The 8,146-nt window shown below is 30.4% G+C and overlaps 1 protein-coding gene across 1 annotated transcript in view; it reads left to right on the top strand.

The window, feature by feature from the left end:
* Nucleotides 1–2,154: 2,154 nt before the first annotated feature.
* The window catches only part of Cngl (Cyclic nucleotide-gated ion channel-like), a 591,998-nt gene continuing 586,006 nt past the window's right edge, over nt 2,155–8,146 (top strand). Inside the window, exon 1 of the mRNA XM_072526928.1 lies at nt 2,155–2,343. The gene's annotated coding sequence lies outside the window, so the exon portion shown is untranslated. The remainder of the gene's footprint in view (nt 2,344–8,146) is intronic.

Genomic DNA, 8,146 nt, shown 5'->3' with positions numbered 1-8,146 from the left:
AGAATATCTTAAAGACTCTCCATTTATTGCACCATCGTGTTCAGTTAGGTATCTTGGGCTTTATTAAAAAGACATCCCTCGGCATCCTATTAACAGTATCTGAGAAAAATAGTGCAGTAACGTTGGCATATGGTAGGATGAATTCGCTATAGGTCGCTGTTGTAGAATGTGTATAGGATTGGAGATAGAATAGAGCTCTGTGGGATTCCAGCTAATGAAGTAAACGGTGCAGAAAATTAGTTAGCGATTTTGACACAGATTGTCCGTTCGGAGAGATAGAAGTGTTTTTAGAAAGGGGAATGGTAGGTCAGTAAAGTGAAGTTTCTCAATCAAACCTGTGTGCCAAAATTGATCAAGTTCCTTCCGGACATTCAGAAAAATGCATACGGTAATTAATTTTGCCTTGTTCGTTGATGGATTGTAAGATGAAAGCTACTGCTTCAATCATTGCATTATGATTTGAGTATTCAGCTTTGAATCAAAATTAAAAGTTTGGGATGATATTGTGTTCTTCTAGGAATTATACAAGTCTAGGTGATTTTTGGACAATTATTTTCTTTAATGTTCAGTTATATGTATTTTTGCAAAATAAAACTTTCCGAAAAACCAAGTTTTACGTACGTATTTAAGGTGTAAGGACAATAAAGCTATTGGTAGCGAAACACGGTGCGGCGGACGTAAGAGACGTTTTTGCCCGCGGGCCGCATATTAGATATGCTTGACCTGCACCGTCGTTAATAAGAAAATCAAAAAAAATCCTCCACCATTAGAATATGCTTATTCTGCAGTGATATTTGTTTTACGACTATTGCGCTTCCACATCCGAGGTATACCACTATCGTATGTTTCTATTAAAGTATATTAGTATTGTATAAAGTAAGTTAGGACACAATATTCGTAAATTGTGTAAAAACGCAGAAAGCTGCACCAAATTTTTAAGATATATATTCGGTTTGAATAAAACAATAGTGAAGGGGCAACAAGAGAACAGGGCCCACTATTATGGAAATTAATATGGAAAATCGCTAGGGTCCAATCTGCTCGTTTTTGGCTCATTTCGTGGTGGGGGTAAAAAAGCTTATCGGATCGTGACGTACGAGGGCTCGTTGGAACGATGAGGAGGTAACGAATACGTTGAAGCAAAAAACGTCACGTTTTTAGGTCCACACGTCACGTTTTTACGTCAAAATGTCACGTTTTTACGTCAACACGTCGGATATTAGTAGTAGGAAACATGCGTAGACTACGGAAAGTAGTCTACGCATGTTTCCTTCTGAATATCTTTAGTTTTTATTAGTTCGTTCATCTCGTTTCTTTGTCCTCTGATGATTCTCCACATTTATTTTTGTATTCTATCTGTTTTGAGAAGCTCTGCCAGTGTTCCGTTTTTATTTGTCTAACTAAAATATTCGTTTCATTTCTGATTCGTTTGTAGTGGTTATATGCCTGTTGTGTTTGATGTGTTCTATATTGTAAACAGGATTTTTTCTTTTCTTCGCATTTTTTCTTCACTTCCTCTCTAAACCATGGTGTTTTCTTTTTTGATATGTGTTCATTACTTTCCTCTCTCCAAGTGATTCTGTTACTGCGTTAATTATGTTATTTTTGAGTTTTCCCCAGCTTTCCTCGATATTATCGTTTTCTAGTATTTCATTCCCAGCGATCTTTTCTGATATTCTTTTTTCGTATAAATATTTCATGGACTCCGTATTTAGTCCTTCGACTTTGATTTTTGTTTGTATTGACGCTGCTCTCTTGAGTGTAAACTATTTCAGGATGATTCTTATTTTACATAATACTAGGCTATGGTCGCTACCTACATCTGCTGAGTTGAGGCATCTTACATCGATTATTTTCGATTGATGTATATATCTGTTGGTAATAACATAATCTATCATAGATCTTTTTCCGCGGGTGTTATTAAATGTATATTTGTGTTAGTCTTTGTGGTCTAAAAAATGTGTTGTTTATTCTAAGTTCGTGCATAAGGTTATCATCAGTTCTCTTTATTTTCGTTTTTAACATCCTTGTTATGTTTTTGCATTGTACATAATGAAATCGATAGTTCTGTATCGACGAGCTGTAAACAGCTATGTCATTTACCAACAGCCGTAATAAAATTACATTACGAGGGAAGGGATCATTTTTCAGGTTCCTCTGGTTTATTTCATGGTCAAAACACTATTATGACGGGACTAGATTCAGATCGTCGCCAGGGAAACGGGCTAACGGCAGCCGGAGCGGACGACACCGTATCGGCGCCACTAGTCAGGTCGGTCGGTAAAACTTTCTCTCGCTGATTTGTGCACGGAGTTTGGAAGTCGATAGTGGAACGTTCGAAAGGTATGGAAATTTCAAGTCAAACGAAATCTTGATACGTGCTCTCATACAAATAAAGTAAAAGGTAAAGTTTGAATTAGATGGTAGAAATGTAGTGTATGTAGTAAGCAATTTTACACAAGGGAAAACTAATGGATTCTAAATAATTTGTTAGGTTTTAATACATACAATAAACTGTTTAATTTTTTAATGCAATACTAATAAAATAAAGGTTTATATAAAGTTTTAATAAGACAAACCGTAGGCTTAAGCTACTTAACTAGTATTTATTTCTAATAATAGATTTTATAACCACCCACAAAAAGTCACGAGAGCTGGTATCACGAGGAAAAAATTGTAATATATTTAGCAAAAATCTAGTCCATTCTTATTTCTAAAAATATACAAATATTTATTTTTAATACAAAAATAGAAATTAATACTCGTAGTTTTGTGTTAACCAAATTTATTGAATATAAACAATGTACGGCCCAGGAGAAAAACCTTAGTTGCAAATATTGTAATAATGCAAAATATAATTTAAGTTAAATTTTAAATATGAAATTATAATTTGTACTGAACTACTTTTGAAATAAAATTATTTTTGACATTGTTATGAAAAACAAAGGTTAGTTAATTTTTATTGTCAAAAGCCTTTTGAGGTATGCTGAGAAATTCTTTTTTGTTTCAGAAATAAATGGGCAATTTTTGTTAACTAAATTGTCTTTTATATACTTATACAGGGTGTCGACGAATACTCTTTATCAAACAAAAATACAGATTCTGGGATATTCATTGTATTTCGTTTTGACGTGAATAACCATATAAAAATGCTTCCTTAGAAAGCAAGTGCTCTTTAAAGATGGCACCCGAACATATTAAATTCAAATATCTTCACAACGGTTGTCCATTAAGTGATAATATTTTTTATATTTATTACATAAAATATAACCAATCCTTTGGCATAGGTTTTTTGGTTTTTTTATTGTAATAATACGTGACTTGTTTAGGAATGTTATTGGAAAATTTTATTTATAACCTTTTGTGTTTTAAAATTTTATCATTTTGAAATAACGTTTAATAAATTTTTTTTTATGAAAAACTAATGTTTTTTCAAAGTACTTATAATCAACTATATTGGAGAAAAAATTGTAAAAAATGTCAGAAAAAAATGAACTTAAAGTAATTCTACGCATTGTATAAGCACTAGAAAGACTTATTCTATTAAACGAATTAAAAAAAATAAGTAAACAAAACCATTTTCAACATTGCAAAACTTAATTGCAAAAACATTAAGCTTATAAACATTTAGAACATTGTTTTTCGTTCTTGCCTGCATAAAATATATTTTTCCATATTTAAAAAACTGTCATTTTTATACAATTAAAGGTTTTCCTACGACAATTAGGAACAAAGTTAGTCACTTCTTTTAAATTCGTAGATTGTTTGTTTATAACAATTAAGCGGCACTTGAAAGATCAAGAACTGAACTTTTATAGTACAAATTTTAATAAAGATTGCCTTTGAAAAGGGTCGTTTACAAAACTTTAAAATGTGGAGCTCCAATTCGTTAAACTTTGCGTAGTCAGAGGTGGTACATTAAAATTCGATTCGACACCGTTCGTTAATATTCTGGTAATAAAGAATTTTTGCTTAGATGGCATCACACAGGGGTAAAATGAAAACTTTTTATTTTCTCCTAACTTTAACAAATTCTGTGGAAAAATTGAAGGGTTGATTTTGTTTCATAGTCCTTTCATATTATCTCAAACGCATCCCTAAAATTTTGTTTTTTGAAGCTCTTTTTGTAAGAGCTGTAAAAAAACACTGCTTTAAAGGAATACTAAATTAAGAATATCAAACTCATCAATAAAATTAACAACACAAAACAAACTTAACAACGAAACAAAACAATTCAATACCGGGTATGTCCACCTCTAGCAGCAATGACTGCTCGCAATCTGTATGGCATTGAATAAATAAGACGCGTTATCCTTGGCGGAAGAATAGGCCGATATTTCTCTACCAGTGCCATTCTTAACTGTACCAAATCGTCTTTAGCAAATTTTAACAGCTCTACTGTGCTACCATCACAAGAAAATAGTCCACAGTGTTAAAAACTTAGCAGAGCTTTCGAAAAATGACAGACGTCTATAATTCTTCTTCCACAAATTTTAGAAGATGATCTAAAAATAAAATGTTTATGCTTCAACTCTGTCGAAAATATATTTTACGTACAAAGTTTCCATTTGCCCTGATTTTTCAAGAATCTGAAACTCCTTAGAAACGCCTTGTGTTCGAATTCCAGAATCCACTTGGCCATACCTACAAAAAAGCAATTTTGTTATTAAGAGTCAATGGTTTTTTGCTTAAGGAAAAATTCAAAAAAGATAGAACTTTTTGAAATTTCATTAAAAAAGGTTTAATAAACAACATATCAAAAAGTTATTCTCCAAAAGTGGGTGTTTCATTTTTATTAAACAAATTAACTGCCAAATTAGTTGTTTTTTGAAATACCTACGAAAATATAAATTTTAGAAAAAAACTGACTTGACCGTTGAAAAATCATTTTACACAAAAAACCTTTTACAGTGATGGATGAGCGTCTAATAACTGGCAGAATAACGCAAAAGAAGGAAAACATAAGACTCTGTAAAATGAAACGAGATGAAACTAGTAGAGGTGGGAAATTTAGCGATAGAATTCAGCATAATCAAAAATAAAACAGAAACGTTTTTTATCAAAGTAAAATGATGAATTCACCAATATTTTTAAAATTATTTATACTAAACAAGTATTATTGTTTAAACAATTAATAAACAATTAACGGCGAAATCTGTGAGTAGAACTTTTTCTTTTAAAATATTTATAGACTAACAAAAAAAGTTTTAGAAAAATATAAGCTTGTTTGAATTTTTTCGAAACAATTCAAGTTTTCGATTTACATTTACTCCCCTATATTTCAAATTAATTACTAAATAATGAGAAAATGGTTCACTTACGCACTCGTTGAAGGATAAACTTCACTTTTAAGTGCCGTGTTCGAAATTTCATCCACATAATTAAGATTGGCTTTCCCAAAATATTATAATTCTATTACTTGGATCTATTACTTCTATATACTTGAATTCTATTACTTGGAAATGGATCAGTCTTTCTCAGAAATGTAGAAATTTGATTACCCTATTTTATTTCGACAATATAATTTGGTATTTCCATGACAAAATTTCGCTTAAATCTTTGTAGAGAGTAGAAAGATATTGTTAGGAATACATGGAAATTCCAGCTTGGTATTTCCATATATAAATTACCATTACAATTAAAAAATATATAGAAATTTGGATGTGACTCAGGTATATGATAAAGTATGGCAAAAACGCCATAACTATAAACTAAGACTATATTTACCAAAACAATACTCTCAAATAATTGAATCCTGCATCTTGGAAAGGTATTTCAGAATTAAACAGGAAGATACATACACGGAACTGAAAGAAATTACAGCAGGGCTGCCACAAAGAAGTGTCGTTACCTTTTTTATACGTTTTATATTATTGTCCTAGAAAATAATACAATTGCAACATTTACCGATAATACTGCTATCACAGCAATATGCAAAAGCAGAGAGGAAGCGAGAGAGAAATTACACAGATCTTAATCAAATATATACTCCAGGGAAATAATCAAAAAATAGACCATGTACGTGAAACTCAATAATCCAGGTCGCTGACAACTTTTCTAGTTATTGTAGACCTATAGGAAGAAAACCTACTTGTTTCCTGCCTTGAATTTAGAGTCGTTTTTAATTATTAAAAATTTAATGCAAAAAACGCGATTTTTTCTATGATTTATAATGATACTAGTATTAAAAAAATAAATTCTTGGAAGAAAATTATTTTTTCACGAATTGTTTAAACAAACTAGACTATTAATTCATTAATTAATTAATAAACAAATTACATATTAGTAATGTACGTAGAAATTACATACAAATAAATAATGATCAAAAACCATTCAGTAGATCCGGAGATATAAAAAATTTTATTAGTTCGAAATTGTTTGATCGGTATTTAAACTCCATTAATTTGTAGGTTCTTCCTAGTCACCATTTGAACTACATTTTTGAAAATTCGTAGAGGGTCCTGTAAAGGTACAATGTTTGTGCAAATTTTTTAACAAAAATACAAATCCCATTCTTTAACATGGCGTCAATGAGGTTCCTTAATTATTATAATCAAATTAGCTGTGAATTAACAAAAAAACATGGCTAACTTTGGCCCAAATTAACCTAGGCCATTTTTTTTTATTTAAAAATTCGGGGGAAAATACTAGCTGTTTGAATGTAAAAAAGATTTTTTCTGAGAACAATGTTTTTAAAGTTATTTTAAATGTTTATAAACTACATAATTTCAAAAATTTGGCATCAGGATTTTTGACTATAATAAATCATTTTTTTACCTTTTTTTGAATACATATTGATAGTATAAGTCTTTTGCTTTCATTTGTCACCCACAGCATTATCTATCTTTATTATTTTTTGTCTTATGTTATTGTAAAAAAAAGGTCTTTGGGATAAACAAATACAATAACTTTTAAACTAATTAATATATCGGTCCCAAATTTTGAGGGTTTGTTGTACCCCAATACCCAACTTTGGGTTGAACTCTAAAGTTTAAAGTTAAAGTTCACTAAAAGTTTTTAACAAATATCAATTGTCACTTATTTTACAGTTTGCGAAGCAACAAATTGACTTTTCAACTTTCAAAAATCGTAAATAAAAAAAGTCAGGTATTTAACTTTGTAACGGAGTGCAAGAAATCGAAAAAATCGCGTTTTTTTGCATTAAATTGTTAATAATTAAAAAACGGCTCCGAACTTCAGGCAGGAAACAGGTAGGTTTTCTTCTTATAGGTCTACAATAACTAACAAAGTTGTCAGCTACCTGGATTATTGAGTGTCACGAGAAAATCCTTATTACCCTGGACTATTTAATAGTATGACTGGACAAGCAAGTTACGAAACAAACTTTATATATATTATGTAAACTTTACTAACAAAAATGTTCAAAATAAATATTTCAATGAATATAAATAATCAAATTCCATATTCAAATACTGCAAAATATTTGGATATTGTCCAATAAATATAAGTAATCAAATTCCATATTTAAATACTGCAAAATATTTGAGTATTACTCTGAGCTCATGTAAAGAAGCAAAGAAAATAATGATAGAAATACAAAAAAATGTACTGGCTGATTGACCAAAATTCTACGCTGTTTCTACATAATAAATTATTATTACCTATATAAGCAAATACTGAAACAATAGTATTATTATAAAAACAGTATAAACATTTAGAAGGAAAATGTCACAAATCAACAGAAAATAGTTCTATTCATATAAAAATTTAATCAAATTATTACTTAGTACTTACTGCTTATTTATATAAAATTTCCTTAATCGTCGTCGACTTTTTCGTCCGGAACATAAACGTCTTCGTGAACTACCCATTTTAAAAACAATAAACACACTGGTTTGTCAAAAGTCGGAATAAGCCCTAATAATGTTATTCATCATTATTTGTAACCCTCCCCCGAGAGGGTGTATACTTCTTACCTACCTGTCGGCGAGAATCCAGAAGCTATCGACAAGGACAGCCTGGGCTGACCAAAAGAGAGTTGCATTTAGCAGAACTTTGAGATTTTTTAAAAAGTTTATACCAAATAGCTGCTTTGTGTTACACTTTATGTTAAAAATAAAAACAGATTCGGCAAGTGGGTCAAATTCTGTACCCTGTTTCAAAAAAAAAATTTACGTTTATTTTA

The sequence above is a fragment of the Diabrotica undecimpunctata genome, chromosome 3, assembly GCF_040954645.1.
Source record: "Diabrotica undecimpunctata isolate CICGRU chromosome 3, icDiaUnde3, whole genome shotgun sequence".
Lineage (NCBI taxonomy): Eukaryota > Metazoa > Arthropoda > Insecta > Coleoptera > Chrysomelidae > Diabrotica > Diabrotica undecimpunctata.
This window is presented reverse-complemented; position numbering and strand designations above follow the sequence as displayed.